This window comes from Phoca vitulina, unplaced genomic scaffold (assembly GCF_004348235.1).
Source record: "Phoca vitulina isolate PV1807 unplaced genomic scaffold, GSC_HSeal_1.0 scaffold4, whole genome shotgun sequence".
Classification (NCBI taxonomy): Eukaryota; Metazoa; Chordata; class Mammalia; order Carnivora; family Phocidae; genus Phoca; species Phoca vitulina.
The window spans coordinates 70,169,826-70,179,207 of record NW_022589707.1 but is presented as its reverse complement, the minus strand read 5'-3'; the positions used below and the strand labels follow the sequence as shown (position 1 = coordinate 70,179,207).

At 35.5% G+C, this 9,382-nt stretch overlaps 1 non-coding gene across 1 annotated transcript; it reads right to left on the bottom strand.

Annotated features, from left to right (window-relative positions):
* Nucleotides 1–8,986: 8,986 nt before the first annotated feature.
* LOC116631166 lies at nucleotides 8,987–9,089 on the bottom strand. Its single transcript, XR_004299113.1, has one exon. It is a non-coding gene; the product is annotated as a U6 spliceosomal RNA (small nuclear RNA).
* Nucleotides 9,090–9,382: the final 293 nt, after the last annotated feature.

The window sequence follows — 9,382 nt, the reverse complement described above, 5'->3', positions numbered from 1 at the left end:
ATAAAACCCACCTTCTATCATTAAAGAATTCCAACCTGGATTATTTTGTGCCACTCAGATTCATCACATGTAGGTTAACAGCCATCAAACAAGTCTTTCCTGAAGGCAAGACACAGAGGCAAACATAATAATCACTGCAATTGATAATAAGACTGCCCAAGGTTGCAGCGAGGTTTAGAAATCCCCAAATTTAACTGTCTGTTCTCAAGATGCATCCATTACCAGTCCAATTATCCTAATGTGTATTCTCATTTATAGAATACACACACCTAAGACTAAAACAAAACAAAAAAACAACACACATCTGAAAGTCTTTATCTCTCAAATTTATTTTGCTACCGCTTTCACCCCCTGAGAAACTAAACATTTCCTGGTGTTTAGTCTTTTGACAGTGAGTTGACATTTTATTTAAACAAAGTCCTTTTCTAAGTAGTGAGAGATACAATTGGAATTTTGTATTTCAATGTCAAATTACTTTAATGGAAAAAACTACCTAAGGTGGGTGTTGGCAGATAGATAGGTAGAAACTAATAATTCCAGTGCAATACACATATTAATTAAAAAAAAAAACTCCCTCTCTCTCTCCTCTCTCTGTCACACACGTGTGTGTGGTGTGTGTGTGTATCTACTAATGGCTAATGTTTAAACTGACATATCATTTTCCATTTTTTGTTAAAGATGAATTCAGGTGATTCACTTTTTTGTATATGGAGGATCTGAGATGTTATAAGGCTATAGGCAGAATTAAATGATGCTTCAGAGCTTAATTTGAGAAAATTTTCATCTTCCCACCCTTGACTAGTCACGGTATAGGCATCCCTTCTGTCTCTCAGAAAGAAAGGCATTGCACTGTATTTCAGTCTCTAGTGGAGCTCCTGCGCTGGGAGTACATCATCCAGGAGGAATGTGACTCTGACCTTGGGGCTAGGAGCTAACTATAAATTTGCACTTCTGTTGCCTCTGCCACATTGTTCACAGAGAGTTTCCTGATACTACAATGATAAGTGAGGAAAGGGTTGGCAACAATGTCATGGTCTCTTAAAAATTATTTATGAGTCAACAGATTTTTGCCTAACTTCTTGATAACACTTTATAAAGGAAGTTTTATAGAGAGAGTTTGTTTATGCCCTTTACGTAGAAGCACACTAGTGATATTGTTTTCTATTTCTATAAAATGTATGCAAACTGGACTGTTGATAGGTTTGCTGAATATTAGGGCTTAATGGAAATCTAGAGATAATTTTGCCTTTGTTTTTACCTTATCGGTGAGGCAACTGAAGTCCAGAGAATTTAAATAACTTTGCTGAATACCTTCCACCGTCTAGAATTAGAGCAAACCCTGGAGGACTGTCAGTGCTGGGTTCTTTACTCGAAGACACACTTCCCAGATACATTAGTGCGCCTTGTAACTTAAAGCGCCTGACTTCATGCGTTAGTGGAAATACGGAATGGGAATATTCTAGCTGAAAGTAATTACAGAGTTCATCTAGTGGAATTTTTTCTTTTGCAAATAAGCAAACAGGCCCACCAAACTTGCGTCAAGTAAGAGCATACTTGCCTACAGCAAGAACAATAGATGTGGATCTGGAATCTGCATGTTTTAACTACTAGTCTGGTGTTATGATAGCATAGCTGAGTATATCATTTTGTCCACACACTAGCAAAGTCCAGTTACATCTATGCTCATCCCTTTTCCTCTTTTTTCCTGTGCTCTATTTTTTCCTTTGCTCAAAATCATTATTTTTGAGTATTATAAAGAACTCTATTGTTACAGTAATGATAATTTCTTAAATAATCCTCAAATCTCCATGCCTTAATACAGAAAGTAAGAGTAACAGCAACAACACCTACATTTGTATGTGAATCTTTATAAGCCAGACTGCTGTAGGGAATATAGAAGGCAAGGTGAAAGAGGCTCTTTATTCTCTGCAGATGGGAGGGGGAGACATGAAAGCTTGCCGTGGCCAAACTGTAGGATCGCAGATATTAGAACCATCTCACTCTAACATGATTTACTGTTGGTGTGGGGCAACACTTCACAAACAGACCTCATGTTTTTGAGAGACGCACAGCATCCTACTTGAAAATTTCATGGTTACAATTCATAACATAGAGAAGTGCTTACAAAATTGAGCTTATCATAATTCAGAAGCAGTAATTCAGGAGAATGTTTATGTTACTAAAAGTTCAAAGACATACAATGTACGTTAGAGAAAATAATGGTTTACGTCTCACCTGATGCTTACTGACTTTTTTCCAAATTTAGAGCAAAAGAAGAAAAATGATACAATATTGTTTTGGTCTGTTGAAGCACCTTTATATTCTGGATCTAACATAAAGAGGGTGTACCTACTTTCAGGAAGTCACACTCCTCTGTATGTAAATTATAACAGCACCCTTAACTCCTCTTGATAATGTGTTGTTGTTTATAACACAAACACCTAAACCAATTTATAGAAACTAAATGGTACAGAATGTAGCTACTAATGTTGAAATTTTCTGTGCTCACAAGAAACATTAAAATAAAAAAAATATTTTCCTGTAATTTGTCATCACCCCCCTACTTAGTAAGCATTAAATTAATATTCAAATTAATCTACTTGATCATACAAAAAATTTAAGATGTACTGTGATTCAAATTGGTCTAGATAGGTAGAATAACATTTTTCTAGTAATCACAGTTTTTTTATGCTAGAAATCAGGATCCAGAATTTTTATTTCTTTGGTTTTATTGCAATGGCTAAAGAGAGATATCAATTTGCTAAGTAGTCCACTGTGTACCTACGGCTCAAACTAATACATGTCACAATTTCTTTTCTTTTCTTTTTTAAGATTTTATTTATTTGAGAGAGCGAGAGCGAGAGCCAGAGAGCACGAGTGGAGTGAGAGAGCACAAGCAGGGCGAAGGGCAGAGGGAGAAGCTCAGCGGGGAGTCCAATGTGGGGCTCCAATCTCGGGACTCCAGGATCATGACCTGAGCCAAAGGCAGATGCTTAACGACTGAACCACCCTGGAGCCTCATTTGCCACAATTTCTTGTACAGAGAATTTTATATATGCTCAGAGATAAAGTTTCTCCCTTTACTTTCCCTAAGTTTTCTTATTTTTAAAGGTAAAATTCAAAGGATTCACTTAGTGCTTAGTTTAATTTTAATCTTTTCCAAGACTTAAATCACTCAGCATATAAATTGAGGTATTCTATGATGCTTTTTCAGATGTCTTTTTGGATAATTATAAATAAGAAGAGAGGGCACTTATGTATTTAGCTACAAAGAATATTAAGGCATACTATCTTTATTTAAAGAAAAGAAATAAAATTTTCTCTTTGAGCCTGGAATAAGATAGAGTTAATAAATATTTGTTGAAGAAATGGAGAAAGAAAATGAACAAAAAGATGATTTGGAGAAAAACAACAAAAAATAAACATAAAACCAATCCTAACCCCAGAACATAATGATATTTTAATCTATACCCAATCAGACCTTTTCCTATATACATATGCACAAATATATAGATACATTCATTTGTTTTTTAAATATAAAATCACGTTCATGTATACTGGCATATACTAGGTTTTCACTCAAAAAGACAAAAAGCAGTTATCAATATCCCAAATTGTTTTTAAGATCATATGATATCCCATTTTATGACTGGGAAATAATTATTCATCAGTCTTGTATTGTTGGACAATACAAAAACAAGAAAATGGCTTTCTAAATAAACAATCATAGATTTCCCCACAAATATCCAGGTACCTTCATTGTAAAAGAAGTTTTATATTAAACATATATGTACATATATGTAATGATATTAAACATTTATATACAGTGATGTTAAACATATATATATATATAGAAAGAGAGAGAGAGATTAAAAGAGAGAGAGAGTTAAAATTTAAGGCCATCGAGGATTTCATGCTGTTGTATTATTTAGGGTCATCTAATGATCTTTCACCCTGTAGTATTAATAAATATTGAGTGGAATAAATCCAGTAAACAGTTATTCCCTAAAAACTGAGATGTCTGTCTTCTCTGGTGATATTTTAAAATCCAAGCTTCATTTGGATAAATACAAAAATCTCACTTTTTCCTCCTCACTGCAGGATCTTAACCTTATCCAAGAAGATTTTGTCTGGCTTCATTTTGACTAGTTTGTATCTTGAAAACAATATATTTATTTCCTACTCCAAGTACAGAGTTATATATTGGCTATGGTTTTCAAACCACGGAATCTGTGGCGTTTCCTTTTTGAGAATGACCGCTGTCGATTTTCCAGTGGAAAAAGAACAAGCTGTGTTCTTATGATTTGTGAGTCTTTCTCTTCCCTCTTCTCCTTTCCCTTTCCCCTTCCATCTCCTCTTCCTGAGCAATTCTGCCTTTAGGTGGGGCAGAGCACAATAAGCACCTTGGGGTGGGCCTGGTGAGCAATGTTAGTAATCAAAGCAGGATGAGGAAGTCATCCCTATGGAAAGGGTGGGATAGAAAAAGGTGTGGGACATCCCTGTGGAGGGTTGGCCTGCTGTGGGGTTTCAGAGTCCAAGGAGGGTGGGAGGATATCTATATGTGGTGTGGATGAGTGTGAGATATTAAACCCTGAATGAGGTGAAGGTGGTGTTTATCCTAGTGCAAGAGTTGCTAAACAAGGTGTCCACACAGGGGATGAGGGGCTGTGGTAGTGAGAGATTGGTTAGTATAGAGGGTGAATGAAATGTTAATAAATTAAGAATAATGGGACCTATGTTTCTCACTGTCCAAGAAGGAAGTTACAAATATGGAAAGGGAGAAAACTAGAATGGACCTTGAGATGTGAGTGGAAGTGGGGTGCGAACTCATGGATTCCAGTAACTATAGATGTAGAAATAAATTTAAATGCAAATATGTGGGACGCCTGGGTAGCTCAGTCAGTTAAGTGTCTGCCTTTGGCTGAGGCCATGATCCCAGGGTCCTGGGATCGAGTTCCACATTAGGGCTCCTTGCTCAGCGGGGAGCCTGCCTCTCCCTCTGCTCTCCCTGCTTGTGCTAGCTTGCTCACTCTCTCTCTGACAAATAAATAAAATAATAAATGCAAATATGTAATATATGTCCATATAAATGTAATTATGGCTATAATGACTGTAAGTACGTAAATATCAATGCAGTTTAAATGTGTACAGTATTTATTCATACATATACTGTATCTTCTCATGAACAAGGCCTTGAAGCAGTAAGCTAGCTTGCATCTTCCATATTACAGGAAACTGAAGTCTGACAGCAGATGTTTTAGACTTCTCATTCCCTTGTTGATCTGGAAAATTCTCATGGGTCTTTTAAAACCATTCCAAGCCTCACCCTCTCTGGGAACCTTCTTTGATATTCTCCAGACTGTCAGCTGTCTATTTCCATGCTCCTGGGCCTGCTTCTATCAGAGCATCTATTGCTTTGCTTACTCTGTCCATTTCTTCTCGATCCTACACCACTGTGCTCCTCCCTTGTTTATTTTCTAACCGGAGCTAATGTAGAATAGACACTCATCAGAGTTTGTTCATCACAAATTTGAGGGTGTATGAGAGAAAGAACACATTTCAGGTGAAAGAACACAAGCTTTGATACTCATAAAAACTTGGTTAGCATCTTTATGCTGTAACTTACTGGTTTTGGAAACTTGGATGCATTTCCTAATTTCTCTGAGCCTGAGTTTCTTCATCTGTGAAGTTTCAATAATAATACTTCTCTTATCTTGCAATGTGTGCTTTTTATTTTCGGGGATGTAGAAGAGTAAGTATATAATAAATAGTTATATGAAATTTATTTCTAAATGTTAATTGAGTGTTATGTGAGTAATGATTTCTATTCCATACTGGTTTCTATTCCATGCATGAAATAATAACTTGCTTATGAATAGACATTCAATGAAATGGTGGCTGGTTGACCATAGACACACATTCAAAAATTCTCCCTTTACACTGTGGCGTTATTTTCATTTACTCTTTTCATATTTTGAGAAATATCTCATTTCTTAGTTTTTATAAGCACTCTTTGGAGTATGAGTATCTTTCTAAAGAGGTAAGTATTTTCTAAGAAAGAAAGTGAAACATTTTGTGAATTACATTTCTCAAGACATGAGTCTGTTTTTCACCCTTTATGTGATCTTTATATATACACACGTACTTTTTACTTGAAAATGCATTGAATTGGCTATCAACAAGTCATATCTAGCCAAATGGAAAGTGTAAAAGCTGTTCTAGATAACTATCAGCATTTTTGATTCAGATAATTATTCCCTCTAATTAACTGAAAATTGTGATAACAACATCAGTTGTCTAAGTCGGCTTGGGCTGTCATAGGAAAATACCAAAGCCTGGGTTGCTTAAACAACAGAAATTTATTTTCTCACAGTGCTGGTGGCTGAGGAATTCTGAGATCAAGGTGTCAGCAAGGCTGTTTTCTGGTGAAGGCACACTTCCTTGATTGTAGATGGTCACCTTCTTGCTATGTCCACATATGGCCTTTCTTCAGTCTGTGCGGGGGGAGAGAAAGCAAACAAACTTCTAGTGTCTCTTCTTGTAAGGATACTAATCCTATTGGAACAGGGTCCCACTCTTATGACCTCTTTGAACCTCAGTTACTTTAGAGGCTCCATCGCCAAATAAAGCTAGCTTAGTGTTTAGGTCTTCAACGTATGAATTTTAGAGGGGGGACAAATTCAGTCTGTAACATCAGTATTAATAGGAATTAAATTATTCTTTAGTTGTGCTTATTAAAAAAAATCTATCAATCTCAGAAATTTGCAGGCAATGGATTGAATAAATCTGATATATGGACATCTTTAGTCAAATTTATTTTCACAGCCAGTATTTGCCAAAGATTTTATTTCTAAAAATTTATCTGACTAATATATTCTAAGAAGTTATAATGATACATATGTTCAAGGATTTCCATTTCAACATCAAAGTAATAAGAAAAGACTGGAAACAACTTAAAGTTTTATTTTTGACTAAATGATTATGTAAGTTTTAATATGTCAATATGATGGAATAATATGTAGCTGTTCAAAAGAATGTGGGACATCTGTATGTATTGGTATGGAAATATGGCTAATTTATATTTTTACTGCAAACAACATAGTTGAGGAGAGTTATTTGTTTAAAACAAATGATGTATGTATGTACAGTGGCAATACTAAATATTAGCAAGAAAATGTATGTAAATATAATAAATATCTTAGAAGGAGACCCTGGAAGGAAGGAGTTAAGTGAGAGATATTTTGCTTTTTAGCCTATATTCTTCTTTAATTTTTAAGTTATGTTTACCATGAGTATATATTACCTTTCAAATACTTTTTCAAAAGATTTTCTATAACTGGCTAGAATGAGTAAATAGAAGGGAGTGGGCCTTGAGGTCTATTCTATAAAACCTACTCTATTCAGTGGCTTATTTAGGTCAAACACACAGATTTATTATTAAACACATATTTAATAACTACTTCTTTTTTTTATAGTATATTACTTTTTAAAAATTTTTTATTGTTATGTTAATCACCATACATTACATCATTAGTTTTTTTTTTTTTTTTTTTTAAAGATTTTATTTATTTATTTGAGACAGAGAGAATGAGAGAGAGAGAGCACATGAGATGGGGGAGGGTCAGAGGGAGAAGCAAGCTCCCTGCCGAGCAGGGAGCCCGATGCGGGACTCGATCCAGGGACTCCAGGATCATGACCTGAGCCGAAGGCAGTCGCTTAACCAACTGAGCCACCCAGGCGCCCCATTACATCATTAGTTTTTGATGTGGTGTTCCATGATTCATTGTTTGCGTGTAACACCCAGTGCTCCATGCAGAACGTGCCCTCTTTAATACTCATCACCAGACTAACCCATCCCCCCACACCCCCTAGAACCCTCAGTTTGTTTTTCAGAGTCCATCATCTCTCATGGTTCGTCTCCCCCTCCGATGTCCCCCCCTTCATTCTTCTAAAAGATAGAGCTGTGAAGTTATCCTAAGATTTGTAAAATAAAAAAAATTGTAAAAAACAAGAATACTATTAAGGGCACAGAGAAATATTGGTAAGCAATGCATTTATGTTACATCAAATTTCTCAGTGTAGATTGAGTCTTGAATTTTACTAGAGCACATTGCATCAGCATATTTTGAGCCCTGGATGTTAGCATGTGTTTTTAAACAAGCAAAAATGGATTTATGATTTTATGCTGCAAACATAATTTCTTAGGAAATATATTAACAATATTGCCTTAAAAGTTTTACTTACTATACTATACAAATGTAATACATATACAAAACTATAAAAATAGGTTTGTGAAACTTCCACATTGCAGTAATTTTGATTTAAAAGTAGGAGAAATTTTCTTTAAATTACATTTCTCTTTTACCAATTCATCATTAAATAGTCAAAATCCTGGGCACCTAGGTGGCTCAGTTGGTTAAGCGTCTGCCTTTGGCTCAGGTCATGATCTCAGGGTCCTGGGATCAAGCCCCACATCGGGCTCCCTGCTCAGCAGAGAGTCTGCTTCTCCCTCTCCCTCAGCCCCTTCCCCTGCTTACTCTCTCTCTCTCTCTCAAATAAATAAAATCTTTTAAAAAATTTGTCAAAATCCTTATTTAACCCTTCCCCACCAAATACCCATATTTTTCTACAAGCATTAATAACACATTTCCCTACAGTATCAACTCCGTTTAAAATTCCATGGTTTTCATGTTTTATTCACTCTCTTCTGTAAATATTCTTTCTCAGCTTGAATTTGAATTTACATGACAGTCAAACATAAAGTTGTTTTTTTTTTGAGAGATGAGCTCAGGAGTTCAGTTTCGAAAAAATCTAAGATATACCCATTCTATTCTTTTTTTTAAATTTTTTTAGGTTTGACAAATTAAAACAGCTACTTCATGTTGCAGGTGAAAATTGTAATCACTGGGAATTTTTTCAACTTCAATCCAGAGACAGTTCAGTACCCTTATTTTTATAGAATTAGTTCACATTCTCCCCTCTCTCCCCTAATATGGAATGCGTCACGAATTTACAGGTCATCCTTGCACAGAGGATCATGCTAGCCTTCTCTGTATCATTTCTTTTTTTATATATTTTTTTAAGTATATGTGCTGCTGAAGCGAGCATTCACATTCTTATTAAATGACACACTTGTATCCTTGGTGACCTCTCTCTCGTTACTTAAAGATGGAATTAAACTATAAATGATAGCAAATATTCCTTCAGTTTCTGTGGTTGTGGAAGAACACCAGATAGCATATTTGCAGGCTTTGTGGTATAGTTTTGGTATCAAAAACGATTTTGAGCTCATAGTTTGCTTTGATGAAATGACTACACGAAGGGAAAGGCAGTTTTCCAGTTTTCACATTAAAAGCCTAAGATACTGATTTTTTTTTCCTGT